This window comes from Heterocephalus glaber, unplaced genomic scaffold (assembly GCF_053883595.1).
Source record: "Heterocephalus glaber isolate CG9 unplaced genomic scaffold, H.glaber_assembly_v1.0 deba00001104, whole genome shotgun sequence".
In the NCBI taxonomy this organism is placed as follows: domain Eukaryota; kingdom Metazoa; phylum Chordata; class Mammalia; order Rodentia; family Bathyergidae; genus Heterocephalus; species Heterocephalus glaber.
In genome coordinates, this window is record NW_028258193.1 from 494861 (window position 1) to 514824 (window position 19964).

A 19964-nucleotide genomic window follows, 5' to 3' on the forward strand; every position below is an offset into this window, starting at 1 on the left:
ATGGTTCACCTTACTCCAGAAAGAATGGCTGTCATCAAGGAATCAAATAATAAGAACTGCTGGAGAGGTTGCCAGGGAAAAAGGAACCCTACTACGCTGTGGGTGGGAGTGTAAGCTCATACAGCCATTGTGGAAATTAGTGTGGAGATTCCTCAAAAAATTAAAACCAGAAATTCCATTTGATCTAGCTGTTCCCGTTGTAGGTATCTTCCTGAAAGAGTTCAAGAGATCATATTACAGTGATACATGCAAATATATGTTTGTAGCAGCACAAATCATAACAGCTAAATCTTAGAAGCAGCCTATATTTCCACCAACAGGTGAATGGATAAAGAAAATGTAGTGTTAATACACTATAGAGTACTGCTCTACCAGAAAGAATAATAAATTGAGTCATTTGTAGGAAAATGGGTGCACCTTGAGACCGTAACTTAGTGAAATAAATCAGACACACAAGCTTAAATTTCCTTGGTTTCTCTTATATGAGAAACCCAAAACATAAATAAGAGCAAAATAAAAGGTGAAGGAAACAGGGAGATGGATCTTTTGCAGATGGGAAGGGAATCAAAGAGATGGAAGGAGAGGGGAGAGCAAAGAGAAGAAAGGCATGAACATGAAGTGAGATGTGTTGTGTGCATGTGCCACCTCCCCATGGGGAGTGTAGTCGGTATGCACTGTGAACACGCACTGATACAAATAAAAACTGAGCGACTTGAGTGTCCACACCACACCCATCTGCAGGCCCGGCCCGTGAGACTGTTGCTATGGGAACCACAACTTCATTTCTTGACATAAGTTTCTTAGGGTTTTTTCCCACAACAGTTATTTAACCCAGGGCTTGTGCTATAATTTTTATTTCTTTCGTTAAAAATATAAAGTTAAATGCATTCAGGAGATAATGTCCCTGTTGTTCAGGAGATGGACCGTGCAGGTCCCTGCTCCATGGAATGGACCCCTGTGGCGCCTGGTGGCTAGCCTTGTCTGCACAGGAGCCCACCTCAGGTTTGCCTTTCAGACCACGGGCTTCAGACGGTCTCGGCATTAATGCCACATTATGTTAACAGATACTCTGCCCTGCTAGACTACTGGTTATTTACGAAAACCTGAATACTGAGATACTCCTTTCATTTCATGAGTCAATATTTTAAAGTTACCCATCCTCAATTATTTTTATTCTTCAATTATTTAATTTAATTTTTATCTACTAGCCCTATGCCCTGATTAATTTAAAAATTTGATAAAATATTTATGATTTTAAAAAATTCATGAAGTTTATTGGTACACTTTAGGTATATAATATGATGGCATTCATCGCTGGGAATTTGCACCTTTACATGATGTGTCTTGGTTTTATTTTTTTTCCCCTTCCTCTGCCCTCCCTTCAGCCCCTCTCTATTTACAGAGACTTTGTTTCTGTTTTTTCCTTATTTCATATTAATTCCTTTCCCTTCTTTCCTTTCCCCTACCCCTCCCACTTCCCCTTTGCCCCTTTTCTTCTGTTTCACATAATCTATTATACAATACATTTTGATCCTTATTTACACTTTCAGTTTCTCACACCAGAGAAACTAGTCAGTATAAAAATACGGAATGCTTCACGAGTTTGTGTGTCATCCTTGTGCAGGGGCCATGCTGATCTTCTCTGTATCGTTCCAATTTTAGTGTACGTGCTGCTGAAGTGAACTCTATGATTTCTTGATAGAATAACGTGTTTAGAAACAAATCTGGATTAAATTATTGATATGGGAAATTCACAGCCACCTGAAGGCACCATGTTCTGGTGGGTGACGGAGGCCCTACTCCTCAGCCTTGAGCACCCATGAGTGCATTAGCTCTCTGTCTCTAGAGACACTGCTCACTTATTGTCCTGTTTGCCATGTGCAACTTTCTTGTCTGCAGCCCCATTTCTGCTGTAAAACGTTCAGAGACACAGGAGTGCCTTGTGGACTCTGTATCTGTCCAGGTCCTTGTTTTCAGGTCCAAAAGGAAGGGACCCTGCAGGGTCACAACGTGGTATTGGGCTCGAGGCAGCAAATGACTAGAGATCTAAAGAAGGTTTAGGCCTGCAGCTCCCGAGTTTGGGTCTGGTATTTCCTGGTTAACAAGTTGCTTGTGATTCCACAAAGCTGCAGGAAGCCTGCTTTCTAGAAAATCATTTTACAGTGGGGGGATAATTTGGCAAATGTGCTGTTGCACATCTGCTGTAGCCCTTTCTCCCCAGATGCCGCAGATATCCATACCCGGCCCTGGACGCTGCTCCTGAGCACTGTTACACTGAGGAGACTTCTGCCTGCTTCGGATATTGTAGAAGACCTTCACCTCCGCTCTGTTACTTTGGAAACTTGGTTTAGAGCAAGAACAAGGTTAAGGAAGTTAAAATACAGGCAAACACCTCCTTCTTGTGTCTTGGTTTAGTCTTGTGTCTCTGTTTTAACAGTAATTTTGCAGTATCATGTACATGGGGAAATACTGGGTATGACTATTTTCCGAGTCTTAAAGGCTGGCCGAGAAAGATAAGTGTACCACAGCTTACTTGGTATGTTGTGTGTGGGAGAGACTTTGTCACCTTATCCTGCTACAGCAGAGGAGCTCATGCTCCACGTGTATTGGAATTCCTCACAGAGTGCACTTGAGACAGTTTTAAGATTATTTACTTATTGGTGGTGCTGGGGCTTGAACTCCACTGAGGAGCTGCATCCTCAGCCCTTTTATGTTTTGATGTGTGTGCTCTGTCACCCCACTGCAGAGCTGTCTATGATGTGGCCCAGGTACAGTGGTGACAACCAGCAGGGCACAGTCTGAAGGCTGCTGTGCTGTTCACAAGGTTGGTGGCTAACGAGAAGCTAAGTCTTATTTTTGGCTTTTAACTTCTTGCTGTCTACATAATTGACAGAGGGTCTCGCAGAATGATCAGCTGATTGTTCAGAGCATTTCTGTGGAGGCTACTCCGTGATTTTTTTTTTTGGTACCGGAGGTTGAACTCGGGACTTTGTGCTTGCCAGGCAGGCAGCGGAACCCCTGAGCTAAATCCCCAGCCCGACTCCGTGACTTCTGAAGGTACCTGTGGCTGATGGCTGCTGTTTTGATGGAAGGCGTGTGGCCATCCATGTGCTGGTGTGGCCTGAGTCTCTCGTCCTGCAGCGGGAGCAGCCATGCACAGCCCAGGTTCCCGTGACTAGAAAACTTGGATGCTTTTGAGAAGCCATAGACCTTGTCTGAGTTTTTTGTTGGCGTTTCATGAGGCCTGTGAACACTGGCTTCAGGCAGTTTGCAGGCCTCATGGCCTCAGGCACAGTAGCCTCTGGTACTGTCCCCACTGGGGATGGCAGCCCCCTCTGCCCAGCTGTGCACAGGGGAGATGGAAGACAGGGTGGTGTCTTCCCAGTTCTAACCAGGAGCAGCAGCCTTCTCTTGGGCCTCCTTTTCTTCCTTGCTCTTTTTTGTTAATACAGTAGCCACAGGACCTGACTGCAGGTGGACAGATCCGTAAGCTCTTGGGCTCACGCATTCCTTGACATGGGTGTGCCTCAGCAGCCGACCCTTCCCCAGTTCTTCTGTGGCTGGGCCCCCCTGTGGCACCATAGGTCTCAGAGATGGTGCCAGCCTCCAGCTCCGCTCCTGGCCTTCTCTTTCCATCCTTCCATCCATTGTTTGTGTTTTCTACTTTGCTGCAGTATCAGCACCCCAAGTGACCAGGAACCAGTTTCCTGCAAGTGATCAAAACCTCTAATGAGCCAGGCTCCACTGGAGCTGAGCAGGGGAGGCTGCTTAGCGACATTTCTGAATTTTCCTGCCTTTTTGATGCCCATGCTTATTTGGAAGGAGACAGAGCTGCGAGGGTGGCCGGCAAGTCCTCCTGTGTGGTCAGAGGAAGGGGCGGGACCCTAATGTGTACACAGTCGCCAAGGTCACGCCCTGGTGACACCCAGACACGCTGTACCCCTGGCAGCTCCCCAGCTAGCTGAGCTGACAGTGTAGCTTAGCTTGCAGCACTGCAGGTATGAGGGGAATCCTGGATCTTCTCTTCCCTCCCCGAGAGACTGTGGAGGGTGGAAGAATCGAAGGAGAAGAGATCGCTTTAAGCATGGACTGTGAGAACCTGGGAGGGTCTTTGGACCCGAGAGGGCCTCAGAGAATGAGCCGGGAGAGGGAACCAGGTGGGATGGGAGCCCTGGGTGGAGGTCGGGGAAGGAAGAGGAGGGTCAGCTCAGCTGGGATGTGGAGGCACAGTGATGGCCGGGCCGGTGAAGCACAAATGCAAAGCATTTCGTTAAGTCTGCAGTCTTGAATTGTCTTCAATTCTCTGGCCCTCAAAGGCACAGAAATAAATCTCTCATACTGTCTGATGGGTTTTCATTTATGGAGGATGTCTCAGAAGTGCTAGAGCATAAAGGCCGAAGTGCCTGTGTGGATAGTTAAGCCTGGAGAAAGGTGAGAGTCGGCGGGCTGCACGGTAGACTTGTCCTGTTGTCCGGTTCGGTGTGGTGCATGGTCCCACAGTGCAAACTTCCTGCCGTGGGAAGTGGCCTCTGGCCTATGCCGACACCACCCACAGCCCCTCTGCTCCGCCCTCTCATCCCACCTTCACTTGACATGTGTCTTTGAGCTGCTTTTTGTTACTGTTAAATTGGATTTGTAATTATTTTGGCTTTATTTTATTCCCAAGTTTTCAAAGGAACATAAGCACATTGTAGAAAGTTGGAGAGTAAAGGGAAGAAATGAATAACCAGCCTCGATCCAGCCACGTGGCTCTAACTGCTGTTGGTGCTTCAGTGAATGAACTCTTTGTTCGCTGTTCCACGAACCGCTTGGTGACTGACCTGTTACGGGCATGGGGAAGCAGGGGCACCTGCACTCACCCAGGGAACAGCTTAAACAGAGAATGTGTTTTTAAAAGATACTGAAAATATTCCAGATAACTCACAGTGGAATGCTGATTTTCTTTTAACCCTTGAATCCTGCATCCCAGCTACCCCTCGGACTAAGAGTCTGGTGTTGCCCATGTTTCTGTGAACGGACGGATGCCCATGTGCAGTTCCAACACGAACAACCTCAGGCATTACACAGTGTCCTGCTGCTGGTGGGTTCTCCACTTACCATGCCAAATAGATCTGTCTTTGTGTGTGTGCATGAAAACTGACTTCTTTTTTTTTTTTGGTTCTGGGGATCGAACTTGGGATCTTGCACTTGGGAGGCAGGCGGTGGAACCACTGAGCTGAATCCCCGGCTGAAAACCAACTTCTTTATTCTTTAAAAAGCACTATTCTTCTTGGAAATAATGTCAAACTTAAGAAAACTTCCGAGAGCAGGGTGGTAAGGACACCCGTGCCTTTAACTCCTGCTCTCGACAGCTGCCTTGCCTGTGCCTGCAGTGAGCAGCTTCCCCACAGAGGCCAGCACCGCCCTCTCGCTGTGCCTTTGGAGCTCCCGCCTCAGTCCCTTCTCCACAAACATGCTTTTTCCTGGGCCCTGAGAGAGCAGCTTGCAGACGTCCCTGGGCTGTGCCTCTGTGGGCCCTAGCAGGAGGGATACTCAGCTGCCGTCATGGCCCGCCATCCACCTGAGCAGTGTGCAGTGGGCAGCCACCCTCCAGCTTGTCACTCGGCCCGCTGTGTCTTCTGTGCCCTTTCCTTCCCTTCTGTGCAGAGTCCACCTGAGGACCAGATTCTGCACTCAGTTCCCCTTTCTCTGCCCCCTAGTCCCCGGCTGTCTTTGCTTGGTGTGCTTCTGTGTGAAGGTGTCATGGTCCTCGGAACCTTTTCCTGTGATGGGCTCCTGGTTTCTTCCTGCTTGCTCTGCAGAATGAGGCTGCTGGCATGGTTACCCTTGTGTTCTCTTCTCTGTGAGCCCCTTCTGTAGAGGTGGATCTTAGTACTTGGAGTTGCTGAGTCGGTGGGTGCTGTGTGTGATGTTATAGATCTTGTATTCACTGATTTGAGATTTACTAACCTTGTGCTTTCACTTTGGTGAAGAATTGTCATGCTGTTGTTTTAATTAAAATTCCATGATTATTGGAGAGGTTGAACATACTTAGCTAATTTGATCAGATATTTGTGTTTATATAATAGAAATTATTTAATAAGTCACCTTTTCATAGTCTTGGGCCATTTTTATTTGCTCTTACTTTCTTTTTCTCACCGAAGGATTTCCAGCTGGTTGTCAACTGATCTCTTGAATTTTCTGAGTAGATAAACCATGAAAAAGTGCCAGTTTTATTTTTCCTTTCCTAACATTTATGCTTCTATTTTTGTCTTATCTCGCAGCTTAGAAAATACAGCAATGTCGAGTACTGAATTAACCACAGGTGCCCTTTCACTTTTGATTCTAATAAAATGGAAAGGATTCTACTGTTCCACCACGGTGTGATCACTTGCCGTGATGCTAAGGTGAATAACCTTTCATCAAATTAGAGAAGATGTCCTTTCATGTCAGCTAACAAATTACCTATAAAACCAGGCATTCTGTTGGCTGTTGCCAGTTGCTTATTCCACACCTGCCTGAATGGTTTCTCTCTTGTGAGTTTTGAGTGAACTATTAACTAATCTCTGATTGAACTACCCTTTCATTTTGTATTTAGGCTGTTATTTTCATACATAGCTGGACTCTGCCTGCTGGCTCTTATTGATGGGTTTTGCATTTTTGTCAGTGGGCTGGAGTGTGTTTGGCTCAGCAGATCTTGATTCTGCCTTCATGTTTGTCCCTCCCCGATAAGAACCTCAGCACATCCCAGCCGTCCTTCACCTCCTGTGGAGAGATGGGAGTTACCGATTCGGACTGATCGAGTTAACCTTGCACTATGTGGCTGCAGTGACATTGGCTTAGTTGTATCCTCTTCTTACCCCTGGCACAGACTCACCTTCCCCTGTCTTCTTGGAAACTTTCATTCGCCTTTCATTTTGCTGGCATCTGTCTGCAGAACCTCCTTGTTAACATCTGTGGGTGGGCCAGCTTTCAGAATCCTGGAGTCTAAGAATATGTCATTCCCATGTGAAATCCAGTTTTACTGAGCACGGGAACCTCAATTCACAGCCGTTCCCCTCAGAGCCATGGCCACCTGTGGCCACCTGGGAAGGCCGAGCTCTCTGTCCCTCCTGCCCCCAGTTATTCTCCAAGGACCCGGCACCCTCCTTCCCTGCCGCATCTGTTCTGCAGAGCTGCGTCTGAGCTGAGCTTGGCCATGTCCTCTGCTCTTGGGTCCGCTGGGCTCAAACGGCTCCTCTTCCTGCAGTTCTGGGGCTTCTCCTCTGTTGCTTCATCCTTTTCTTGCTTGCTTTCTCTGGATTTCCTCTGAGGCTCCTCCCAGAGGGCTTTTGTGACCTCCAGTATGGCTTTCTCTCCTTACCTTTGCATTTGTGAGGTCTTCTCATTTGTGTGGTTTGGGTAGAATCCTTGGCCAGGCCTTGCTCCTTGCTGGTTTTCTCTTCAGCTGTGCTTTCCATTCCCAGCTGTTTCCCTGTTCCTGGGCTTAGGGCTCACCTCTGGGGCTGCTCACAGCCTGGCCTCTCTGTGTGGCTCCTTGTGCCATGGTCCTGTTGGCCTGGCAATAGTGTCATTTCTAAGCACAAGAATTAGCTCCAGTGGCACCAGTGGGGTTCGTGGGGACTGTCCCATGGTGTGGCTTCCCCCCGGCAGGGATGCCAGGCAGCACCTCACTCCTGCCCTGTGCATTGCCCCGGCTGGCTCATGAGAGAAAGCTGGCACCCTGTGACTGCCCTGCCCTCAGGTCCTGTCTGTTGCTCGCATGTGCTCCTCACATAGCTCCTGAGTCCTGCTGCTGTGTCTGGACACTCTCATCAGCACTGAGTTGCTAGACACTGAGCTGTTCCCAGGGAGGATGGGAAGACAAGCCTCCACTCAGTGTCTTCACCGGATGGCGGCGGCCTTGCTCTCAGTGAGCACACCTGGCAGCATTTGCCGTTGATTCACTGACTGAACTCGCAGCTGCAGCACCACGGCGATGCGAGCACAGGACTGCGCCCACAGCACCAGGCCTGATGGGGGAAGCTAGAATGCCACCTAGGCAAAGCCTGCATGTCCTTCCACACACTAGTGGAGGGTCACTGTGGTGTGAACCTCAGCTGCATAGCCCAGCTTGCTCCCAGGACACTGTCCTGTGCTTCGGGTTCACTTTTGCTGGTGCACATGACATCACTTTGTTCCACAGGAATATCTAGGACCACTGTCTTCCATTTTTATTGTGGGAGAATTTTCATGTGACAAGATGAACAGGTGCTAAATGTGGGTTCCATCAGTGTGGACAGTTGTACATGGCCATGTAACTACACATCAAAGGGTGAAGAAAACCCCAGTTGCCCACAAACTCCTCAGAACCCTTCCCAGTAAATTCTCCACCCAAGTTCTAGAGCCCATGACTTTCAGACTTTTGTCACTGTAGAATCATTTTGCCTGTTCTTGAAAAAAAAAAAGCTGGATCCATATAGTACGTATTTTTTAAGTTTGCTTTTTTCATCCAATATAAGGTTTTTGAAATTTGATAATTGTCTTATTTTCTCCTCACCAAGACACAATACCCAAAGCCCATAACTCTAAGGAGAAGTTTACTTTGGCTCACAGTTTGTAGATGTTTCAGTGCATAGTTGGCTGGCTCTCAGACAGGGTGGCCTGGCAGAGAGGCCTGGCAGAGGATTGCTGCTGATGACCAGGCACACAGGAAGCAGAGATGGAGAAAGGAAGAAGGAGATGACCCTTCCGGGCCACACACCCAGGGACCCGCCTGCCACTGCCTGTGTGGCTGAAGGGTCCACAGAATGAGAAATGATGGTGGGAGATTAAGAAAAGACAAAGAGCTATAAGGTGGGGCCAGGTGGGGCTCTAACTCCCAATGGGAGAAAAAGACAACCAAGCAACTGCAGTGAATTTATATTGGTAGAGATAAGGGAAGCACAGGGGCAGGTAAAGGGGCTGGTCTGTAACCGGGCCAGGAGAGCAGCCAAGGTCTGCAGCACATCGGGCTTGATGGCTCTCTGGCGACTGGGCCGGCAGGGAGACAACCCTCTTCTCAGCCTTGCTCCACCACGGCCTCTGGTCACCTGTTCTCCTCCCTCGGGGCCCTGCCTCCTGCTTGGGAGGAAGCGAACAAGATGCAAGTTCCTGGTTCCACGCGGGGCCCTGCCTCGTCCGAGAGAGGAGGCGAGTTAGGCCTGGCCGCAGTGAGCCACAGCGCAGCGCTCCCAGCACCCACTTCCTCCAGCCAGGCGTCACCTCCCAGATCACAGTTAGCTGTGGGCCCATCAGTGGACCAATCCATTGGTGAGTGTCACACACCACGATCCAGTTGTTGCCCCGAAGCCCCACCTGTGAGTGCATAAAGCTTTGGGGGGACATCTAGATATAAATCCTAACCCTAGTATTACTGATCAGCATTCCAGAGAGTGAATTTGGAATACACCACCATTTGCTTCTCTCCAGCTGCTGTCTCCCAGTTGATGGGATTCTGCGTGTTGCTAATTGTGGCTGAGCATAAGGCTGAGCTAAGTACCCTTGCCCGAGTCTCTTTGTGGACAGGTTTTACTTTCCTTTGTTAAATACGAAGGAGTGGAACTGCTGGGGCGCGCTGGGTGGATGTAGCAGTGGTGTCTGTTTAGAAACTGGCCGGCAGCCCTCTGTGGGGTGCACAGTAAGTTCCCGTGTGGATGGGGTGTGCGGGGTGGGGGCTCCAAATCTCACTAGCATCTGTGGTGCAAACCTCTTGCTTTTGCTTTCCGGTGGGCTCTGCTGTATTTCCAAGCGGTCTCTCGTGGGCTCTCAGACTTCTTGCTGGCTCCACACCAGGCTGGTCAGGACCTGGCCAGTGTGCACTGGTGCCGAGAGTACAGCAGGCGCCTGCTTCTCACGGCCCCGATGGAAGATGCGTATCGACGGGCTTCCCACTTGATGTTTCTTTAGAATCCTGGGGTGCTTTTTCTGGGTCCTGAGCTGGGATCCCGGCAGTGGGGGCAAACCGACCTCTGCCAGGATAAGGAGGCTCCTGGGGTCCCTCAGCTCCCTCTCGGCATCTTGCCCCTCAGCTGGCCTTGGGTCATGCCTTGTCTGTGTCCGCCGGCAGCCCTCAAGGGCACGTACATGTCCAGGGCATGGCTGGCAGGCTCTGTCCACGTGCCCCGCAGCCCTGCCCACTGTTATGCCCACTCCACCCAGCCTGATGTATGACTGCGTGCGTCCTGTGTGCGCGGCCTACAGGGCTGAGGAGCAGGAGGAGCAGAGAGCGTCTAGATGTACACACAGGGTCTGCACATGCACCGCTTTGTAGGAGCTGGAAAAGAGGGCAGAGACAGAGTGCAGGCTCAGCTCCTGCTCTGATGGCAGCCAAGCATGCAGGCGCACTCAGACACATGTCTGCTGATGTGCATCCTGCTAACGATATGTAGCAAGCAGGTGACACTGGCCGTGCCTCACTGTGGTCATGGGAGGGCTTAGCCCTGATGGCTGCTCAGTGGAAACATCCTGACCTGTGTTCAGTGTCGTCCAAGGTAGGGGCCAGCAGATGTGGCCGATGTCCTCATGAAGTGCTCAGATGATCGTTCAAGCCAGGTGACTTGTGACTGTCACCCAGGGACCAGCCAGATTCTGGCTCTGGAGTGGAGGGGCTGCTTGCTGCTGAGGACAGAGACCTCCTCCCCACTGGGCAGGGCTCGGAGCCCTGCTGCCTGGACCTGAGGTGGACATGACAGGGCCCTTGTGTGAAGGCCTGTGGGACCTATGTGCATTTGTGTGCACATGAATTCACATGTGTGCATGCATGTGGATATGTTCGTGTGTGCGATGGATGTGTGTGCACTTGTGTGACTGTGTGCACATGTGTACATGTGCATTTGTAGGTATTTGTGGGCATGGATGTGGGCGTGTTTGTGTACCTGTGTGTGCACATGTGTATCTGTATGTGTGTGTGTGTGTGTGTGTGTGTGTGTGTATGCATGTGTTTCACGAGGGGCTGTGACCTTTGCTGGATGGAATCTAGCATCCATGGCCTTCTCTCCCTCTCCCTCACCATGTTCTCTCCCTGCCTGGTGGATCTGGTGCCCCTGCCCCCTGTGGGTGCTGTGCCTTTTCCCTGTGCCTCCCTTGTGCCTGTCACCCTCTCCTGTGCTGCCCGTGTCCTGGTGCATTCGGGCTGGTCAGACTTTGATTGGCTGCTCGCTGACAGCATCCCTGCTCCCTCAGGGCTGGGTTTCAGGCCTTCAGGGCAGGGCTGGGACCTGGCCTTGGTGCTGAGAAATCCTGGGTGGTCCCCATGCCCTTAGCAGAGCCTGTCCCGAGATCCTGGCCACAGCCTCTTGCTGCTTCCTGCTGCTGCTGTCGCTGCTGCCCGTGGTTCCTCAGTGCTGCTCATGCTGCAACCGCCCAGGGCCCTTGTGTGAGCCTGTGGTTCAGGTGCCCTCTCAACCCCATCTGGTTCCTAACCTGAAGCTCAACCTTTGATCTTGACTCTTCTTCCTAGAACTACAGCATTTTCTGTATGCTGCAGTTATTTCTACTGGGGTCCTGCCCCTCTGCTATTGGCCCCAAACCCTACATCTGGTTAATTTAAATATTACTATTTTTTTGTGGTGCTGTGGATGCAACCCTGGACCTCAGGCTTGCTAGGCAGGCACTCACCTTGAGCTCCTTCCTGGGTCCTAATTCATTTGTAACTCCTGCATGTGTAACATTTATCCAACATTTACTTACTTTCTTTTTCTGAGTAAGTTTTATTGTGTACATTTGAGGTTTATGGAATATGAGCAGTAAAATAGTCACCACAGGGGAGCAGATTAACATAGCTATGTCTTACATAGTTACTTTTTTATGACAAGAACAGCTAAAACCTTTAACACAAATCTCTCACACAGAATAGTGTTCCTGACAGGGGGAATTCTGGGAGGCCATCGTGGTGCCTCTGCTCCTGTGCATGAGTTGCTGTGGCTGGTGGCCTGGTGGCCGGGTGCTTGCTGCAGGGCCCAAGAGGGTTTATGTCGTGTCCACAGATGGGTCCGTTTTCCAGGACAGTGGCCCACCCCTTCCGTTTTGAGATGCAGACTCCACAGTCTGTTGGTATTGAAGTCAGGTGTGGACACAGCTGCCCCTGAAGAGTGGTGGAAACCCTGTCTTGTGGATTCCCAGAGCTCGTGCTGAAGTCACAAGCATCAGGAGTGACTGTATGGAATTTGTGCCACACACTGGTCTGGAAATTGGCGTTTTGCTCACACCAGGGCAATGGCTTCCAAGAGAAATTTAACGCCAAAGACTGTGTCGGAAGATGTGTCCATTACACACTGCCAGCCTCAGGGAGGCTGAGGAGCCAGCATGAGCATCAGTGGTGGCAAGAGGGGCTTCAGAGCAGGAGGCCACCTGTTCTCTGCCATGACCAGAGTGGTTACATCGCACCGTGGGGTCGTACCCACGCCTGCTGTGAGGCTGCCCTGGCCCCTGGGTCGGGGTGTTTTACACAGGCTGCAGAGTCTGTTTTTGTCTGATGACTCTGGGATTCCAGCCCAACTCTGACTCGGTGCTGTGGTTCCCCATTCATCAAAGATTGTGTTTTGAGTGTTTAGGGTTTGTGGTTTTGAACTCCTGAAACACCTGAGGTCTCTACAAGCTTCTGTAGCCTGGCTGATGACAGAGTTTCCTGTAGACCACAGCAAAATAGCCTTGTTTGGATGTGATCCTGACCAGGAACATAATACTCATGTTTCTAGAGGGAACGAAGCTGCATGCAGAGTTTCAGCCTGGACTATTACTCCTGCCGGGTCTCCCTTCCTATTCCTTCCCTATGGGGAAAAAGGCGGAATACTATGCTTTGATAATTTTCTTTGCATATGGTACTTGTCAGTGGCATTTGGAAACAGCATGGAAGTTGGACATGGTAACACCTAAATTCTAAGATGCCTGAACTCAGAGGGACCATCACCATAATAGAAGTGTAGTTCGAAGGATGAGTTAGATTTGTTTGCTTACAAGTACAAGATCCTTAGTTCACAAGTTTTACAGACATAGAGGGACTTTCAGGATCCCACGCTGGGAAGCAAGGCCTGAGAGCTCAGTGATGCCCAAGGAGGGACACACTGCAGATACCCAGCCTCCTATGCGACCTTCCTGCCGGGACTTGGGCAGCTGGAGCCGTGTTGTCCTCGTGGTTGTCCCCAGTTGCTCCTACAGCACCTCCAAGCTGGTCACCGTGGCCTGGGAATGGGCCACACTAAATGCACAAGGTGCACTCCTTGCCTGCCCCACATGTGCCAAGTCCTCTGAGGATGGAGAGGGAGGTGGCTCAGCAAAGGATGGCTGAGGCAGTGGTGTCGTGCACAGCACTTTCCTGTGGTCGGGATGTGGATCAGCAAGCCAGAGCACCGCCTTCTTCCTCTTGTGTTCTGGTGCAGTTTGGAGAAATCACGGCTGATTCAGCCTTGCTTCTCACGACTGTTAAGTGCGACAGCAGACTTTCCTGGTCAGCCACAGTTCCAGATTCCACATCACCCTCCTTTTCAAGAGGTTGCCTACACCGGGCAGCGAGATTGGAAGTCAGTAGCACACTAACATCATTGAAAATGACGTGGACCCATGAAAGGAAAGCAAGACTGAAGGAACGAGGGAGCTTCTGGGTCAGGGCTGCGCAGGCCTGTGTGAGCTGTTTCCCCCCAGCGGAGCCTGCAGTCACAGTGCACAGACAGGCCTTGGCCTCAGTCTCCTGCCTCAGGCGCAGAACCTCGAACCCTTCCCCAGGGTGCATGTGGCTTCTGGTTGGCTGCTACCTGCTGACGATGTGTGTCTGTGTTGGCTCGGGGGGCGCGAAGGTGACAGTGGTTCCCGCACGCAGTTCACACCGGACGCCGCTCCGTTCATGTTCTCCTCCCTCCTGAGAGGGTGCTCTTGCTCTGCCATGGCCCAGGTCTGCCGAGGTCAGGGAGGTCCTGTGGAGACCCAGGGGAGCCATGAGCCTGGGACTCTGGTCCCAAGATAGGAGCTGCAGGGCTGGGTGTGGGGTGGTGGCCCCTCCTGCCTCCCACAGGACCAGGGCTGGAGACTGGGGCCCTGCAGTGGGAGAGCTGCACCGACGCAGAGCCTGCATGCACAAGAGGACTAGGGTGAGTGTTCCTAGCAGTGCAGCGTGGGGTCTCCAGGTGGCTTCGTGGTTGTAGCCCATCCGGCTGCAGTGCGTGCCTGCCTGGAGCGTGATAGGGTCAGCAGCACCTCGGGGAGGCACCTCAGCTCCCAGTCATGGGGTCTGCACCCTTGTGGGCACTGGGCACTTCTCCTCACGTGTTCCCTGCTCTGTGTGGTCTCCTGGAAGGATCTCGGGCAGAGAGCATGTCCAGGAAGCCTCCCTAACTGGCTGTCCGCAGCGTACTTCTCAGCCCTAGAAACTTTTGTTGGTTGGCTTTGACTGTACTTAGAGCATTTGTCTTGGTCTTAATTTTTGCTGCTAAGAAACACCTGTCATCAGTGACTTGCTGGGGCAAGTTTGCATTCCTTCCCTCCCGTGTTTCTGTCTCTGTGTCCGTCTGTCTGCTTCAGTCTCCTTTCTTCCTTGCCCCTCTCTGTGTCTCTGTCTCGTCTCCCTTCTTCCCCCCTCCCTCTCCCTTCCTCCTCTACTCTCCCATGGTTTCCTGGGCCACATACCCCAGTGTCTTAGGCACCCTCGGCCTGCCTTTACATGGCATGATCCCGTCTTGCCTGAAGTGCTGACTTGATATGGCACTGGGGATGAATTACAGAGAAACTGTCTTCTTTTTGTGGTGGGCCAGGATCTACCAATATGAGTCCGTGCGACTGAAAGTAGTGCAAACGGGTGACCTTTTCCTGCCTTCTCCAAGGAGACGAGTGTCTGGTTGTTCTGCCTGCCCTGGTGCTGTAGGAAGGCACTGGTGAAGAGAGAACCCCACCAGCCCAGGGCTCCTGGGAGGAGCCACCTGTCAGTACGTGTCTGTCATCCCTTGCCCTCGTAGCAGCTCTTCTGCCGGGCATTCTGCTTGCTCTCCATGCAGCAAGCCCAGAGCCGAGCCCTTGCGTGGAGTGGATGAGTCATTCATTGCTGACGTCTTGGACAAGGTCACAGTCGGGCTGATGCTGTGGTGGACAGCTTGTGTCAGGCCACCAGGGACCTCGACTTGGGCTGGATCCACTCCCAGCCTTTCAGCTCTCTGTCTGTGGTCTGCAGGGACACCGGCCCACCCCGTTCTCTCTGCGTCTCTCTGTGGGCTCTGTGGGCTCAGCCTAGGCCTGGCGAGGTCTCCATGGCAGATCTTCACAGTCCTCCTCTGTCTTTTAATTCCTCCAATTTCACTGATTCTTGCTACACACGACAATTTAATATTGCTCAAATGCATTTTGTACTGAAATGCTGTTTATTATCTTTAGTCATTAATTAAAATATTAAGCAAAATACAGAATAATTTGGTACACAGCATTATACATCGTGGTAATGGCAATATGATGATTACAAAACAATTGTGATGCAAAGTTGTAAATGTCTAATACTCTGATAATTGGATTTTGCATATAGCTCTTTGCCACCTATTGTTTTTGAAGCACATTCTATAAATGAACTTCACTGCATGGTAAACTGTTTCTCTGTAACCCTTATTTGTGACACACACTGGAGCATATCTTCTTAAACTTTGTTTACTAAATTGTATTGCTATTTTCAACAGGATAATCAACTATAAGGAAACATAACTGAGTTTTCTTATTCAATTTGTTTATTAATGGTTTTTAAAACTGAGGACAGAGGAGGAAGAAAAGTAGTTTCCAGTGATTTGTGAATCGATTTCCTCATATTGTGTGTTGGCTTCCCACTGTGCTGACAGGTGCCAGGCTCCGTCTTGGGTGATGCAGTTATGTGACTAAGGGACATGTGTTTGACTGTGAAAGACGAGCTGCTCTTGTCAGTACTGGTGTCAGGGTAACTCAGATGGGTCTCTGGCTGTAACATCTGTGGGACACATAAGAGTTTTTGGAGATTCCAAGTAGAGGCCCTATAATGTGGTCACCTCCCAGATGTTCCCTTACTTCCTTGGTAATGCAAGGTGACTGGTAACGTCCCTGATTTCTGCTAGATTTTCCACAGCTGCCTCCTCTACCTCTGTGGGGCCTCGGTCCCGGAGCAAGCAGGCTGTATCCTCCGAGGTGGGGGATACCACCTGGTCCAAACCTTTGAGCCCCACGGGACTCTGGCTCTGAGAGGTCTCTTCCCTCCTCCACCACAGCTCTGGAAATGTGGTTTCACTCTTGTTGTTTCTTGATGAGAACAAGACATCTCTGGGATCCAACCAGAACGTCCTCCCACTGTGAGGTGTGATCAGCTTTTGGATGCAACCCGTGTCCAGGGGAAGAGGTGGAAATAAACAGACTGGGGATGCTGGGCCTCACAGTCACATGAACCCTTAAATCACTTAAGATTGAGCAAGTTTGGGTTGGCTTTTCCATTTCTGGCCACCAGCCTAGGTGTAGTTGATGTGAGGGTCCTGAAGAGTCGTGGGTGGTGGTGCCTCCAGAGAGTCACTGAAATCCATACCAGTCACTCTTCTCCAGGGAAACAGGGCTGAGTGGACGCACGCGCGCACTTGCTCCTGCGTGTGTGCTGAGAGAGTAGGGAGAGGGCTTCGTTACAAGGGATTGGTTCATGTGTCATGGCTGCCAGCAGTCTGAGGCCTGCAGGGTGGTCCCTGGGAGGCCAGAGAGAATTGATGCTGAGGTCTGAAGGTCGTCCAAAGGCGCAGCCATCTCCCCTGAAGCTCACACCAAGGTAGGCATGCTAACCCCATGGAGTGACACTCACTTGTTGGGGGCCCCTGGGCCTCTGCCTGCTGGGATATGCAGGTGACATCTCTGGCCCCGGTTTCTCAGGATCCCAAGAGAAATGAAGGAGTGAGGAGGGTCACACCTTCGGCAGGAGGAGCCTGGTGCAGGGTTGATGGTGGAGAAGGGGGTGTGCAGAGGGTTTCTGTTGTTGATAATGTGATGCTCCTGGGTCTGCAATTAAATCTGTAATCACAGAGTAACGCACTATAAACGACTCAAGTAGGAACAGATGGAAGTAAATCGACTGCACATCTTTGCATTTGGTGTGCCGAGGAGCTGTGATAAAGATGGGACAACAGATTAGCAATCAGAAGTCAGCAGGAGCTAAGTTTTTAAACAGGGTTGTGAAATCAGATCAAAATTATGATGTTCAGCCTTCGAGTGTAGGAAAAAAGAATTTAAAGCACAATAGTGATTATTCTAACACACCTATTGTAAACTTCCTATTGAGAATGTAATGACTCATTTTAATGGTGCTTTTGAATACATATTTATGTGTTTAAAAACGTCAATGTAGGAGCTGCTGGGAGTGAGGACCTTAGCAATGATCTGGGAAAATAGAAGCACTTATCTGCATTGTGTGGTTATTTCCTTTCGCCCACTGTTTCAGTGATGTCTGCAGACGGGCTAACCCAACTGAACAAGATTTAGAAGAAGTTCATTGGGCCTTAAGATTGTCTGTAGGCATTTCTGTAAGAAATTTGAAAATAAGGGTGAATTTGTTGTTTTTCTTAGTGAATATAAATGATATAAACTGATTTAAACCAAATGTAGAAATGTCGATGGAGCAATAACTGTAATTAAAGTTTTTAGAGGTCTATTTTTATAAAAGACATTGGGCCAGATATTTCACTGGTAAATTCTTCATGATCTTTTAGGAACTGATAATTTTGTGTTGTTCCAACTGTTCCAGAGTAATGAATATTTCTCTCTTTTAATGATTGATCCTGAACCTTGGTAAGATAGCAGAAAAGGGTTTGTTTCACTTAAGAATGTAGATATGAATTTTCTAACAACATATAAGCAATGCGAATCTAGTTAGATGTGAAAAATGAGGAAGTAGGCTTTGCTCTATAAATGCAATATTATTTCTGTAAAAGGATCTCTATTGTAATCATGGATAAAGTGAACATATTACAAAGGAATGAACTCCTCATGATTATTACAGAAGACCTAGAAACAACACAGCACCGTTTCCAATTAAATTCTAAGTGAAAGAACTGGGGTGGACGCTTCCCTGACCTGAAGAATAGTGGGAGAAGCCAGGAAGAGCAGCAGAGCATGTGCTGCTCACACACACCAGAGCCGTGCTGCTGCTCCCTGCTGTTCTTGTGCGTAGGGAGATGCAGGCAAGGACACCAGGGATCAAAAGATTTATTCTCACTGGGAGGTGGAAGAGACCATACAGTGTCTGTTTGATAAGTGGGATCAGTAGATAAAAATCATAACTTACTGTATGTGATAGGGTAACAGAAAAATGGGTCCCATTATCAGAAACAGCAAGCACACAAAATACCTTGGAATGAAACAGGAATGCATATGGTTTATGGGGGGAAAAGCCAAGATAGGATAGTACTTGGAAAGGGCGTAAGACAGGTCCTAGCAGAGGCACATGGACAGCACTTACCTGCGACGGGTGTGTGTACGTACGTGTGTGTGTGTCTGTGTGCAGGCCGTGTGATTCCCAGCAGAATCCTTTCCTATGTGGAGCCACAGTGAAGGTGGAAAGAGGGCGTTCATTAGGAGATAATACAGTTACCCTACAAGAATAAATTCACAGGATGGCTCCATCAAGAGTTTAAGGGAGATCCGAGCAGAGGGCTGTGGTGAACCTGGAGAAACACTTGATGCTGCAGGTGATCCGTCATTTGTGGGCAGATGCTGTCACTTGGGTGGCATGTTCAGGTTAAGAAAATATGGATTACTCAGTGAATTTGCTGGGACAATTGGTTATCCACTGGAGAGAAAATAAAATTACTGTTCACAACTCAAAAAGTTTTAAAATACATTAAATATTTAAACATTAAAAGCTACAGAAGTGTTAAAAGAAAATGTACTGAGAGGCTTTTTAAATTGTAGCATTGAGAAGGTCTTTTTAACCCACAAAATCCATTAAAGGGATAATCGATAGATTTGGAGTCATAAAGATTAAACGCTCCTGTGTCGTTGGAAGGCAGCGTTAAAGAAGTTAGTAGAGGAGGCCATGCAGAGAGAAAGCACTTGCAGCTGAGAGGCTAGCTCAGTGTCCGGCGTGTGCCATAAAGCAATGCGCGGTCCTAATGAAGAGTTTATTCGTTCTCTCCGCACAGCCGCTTTTGGGCTCAGTAGCCTGAAGCAACAAAAAAGAGAAAAAGATAAAAAAAAATCTGAAAACGCTTCAAAACCTTTAAAAAATAATAATAAAGAAAAAAGAAAAAGCGAGTGCTCCTCCGAGAGCCCGCGGGGAAGTCGCTGGCGCTTGCTTCCAGCCAGCCCGCCGCCTGTTTTTACCGCGGAGCCGCCCTGCCCCAGGGCTGTGCTGGCCGCCTGGAGCCGCAGAAGATTGGCTTCCCCTTCTTGGACTGCTGTAGTCGTAAACCGCTGGGAGCCAGGGCCTGTGTTTATCCAGAAACGCGTGTCCTCAAGGCCAGCGTGGGCAGCATCTGGCTGCCTCTGGAAGGATTTTTTTTGCCCACCTCCGGTAGGGGATTTTCCTGCCTGATATATATATTTTTTTAATTTGGAGCTTCGAGCCCAGACAGCGGGAAATAACAAACTCCCGGGTGAAAGGGTCGCCGAAGAAGGGGGCACACAAGGGCGTTCAAGCAGCAAGCCTTTATTGGGGCGGCAGTCTGCAGCCTGCCGGGCTGACCCACAGGCGGGAGACCAGCCACTGCATGGGCTGAGCTGCAGGCTTATGTAGGGTCTTGCAGGTGGGAGAGCAGCAGTCCGTTGGTGGGGGTGGGTGATTGCGGCTGGGGTATGTAGCAACAGGTTTCCGCTGGAGGGATGGAGTCACCGTTTTCGGGAAGCCCCTATCTTACTGGAACATCTGACCACGAAACTGGTGGGGCAGAAAGTGCTTAACTAGGCAGGGAGTCACTGACAAAGGGAGGTCGTGCCTTAGTGAGGCGGAAGCTCCCTGTTCCCTGGGGACGGAGTGGGGCGGGGGGGGGGGAGGAGAGGAG

At 49.8% G+C, this 19964-nt stretch overlaps 1 protein-coding gene and 1 non-coding gene across 6 annotated transcripts in view; one reads left to right on the forward strand and one right to left on the reverse strand.

Moving 5' to 3' along the window:
- Positions 1–19964, forward strand: part of Dlgap2 (DLG associated protein 2) — a 520842-nt gene that overhangs the window by 40482 nt on the left and 460396 nt on the right. The window lies entirely within an intron of this gene.
- LOC147828395 (U6 spliceosomal RNA) lies at positions 1580–1686 on the reverse strand. Its single transcript, XR_015450890.1, has one exon. It is a non-coding gene; the product is annotated as a U6 spliceosomal RNA (small nuclear RNA).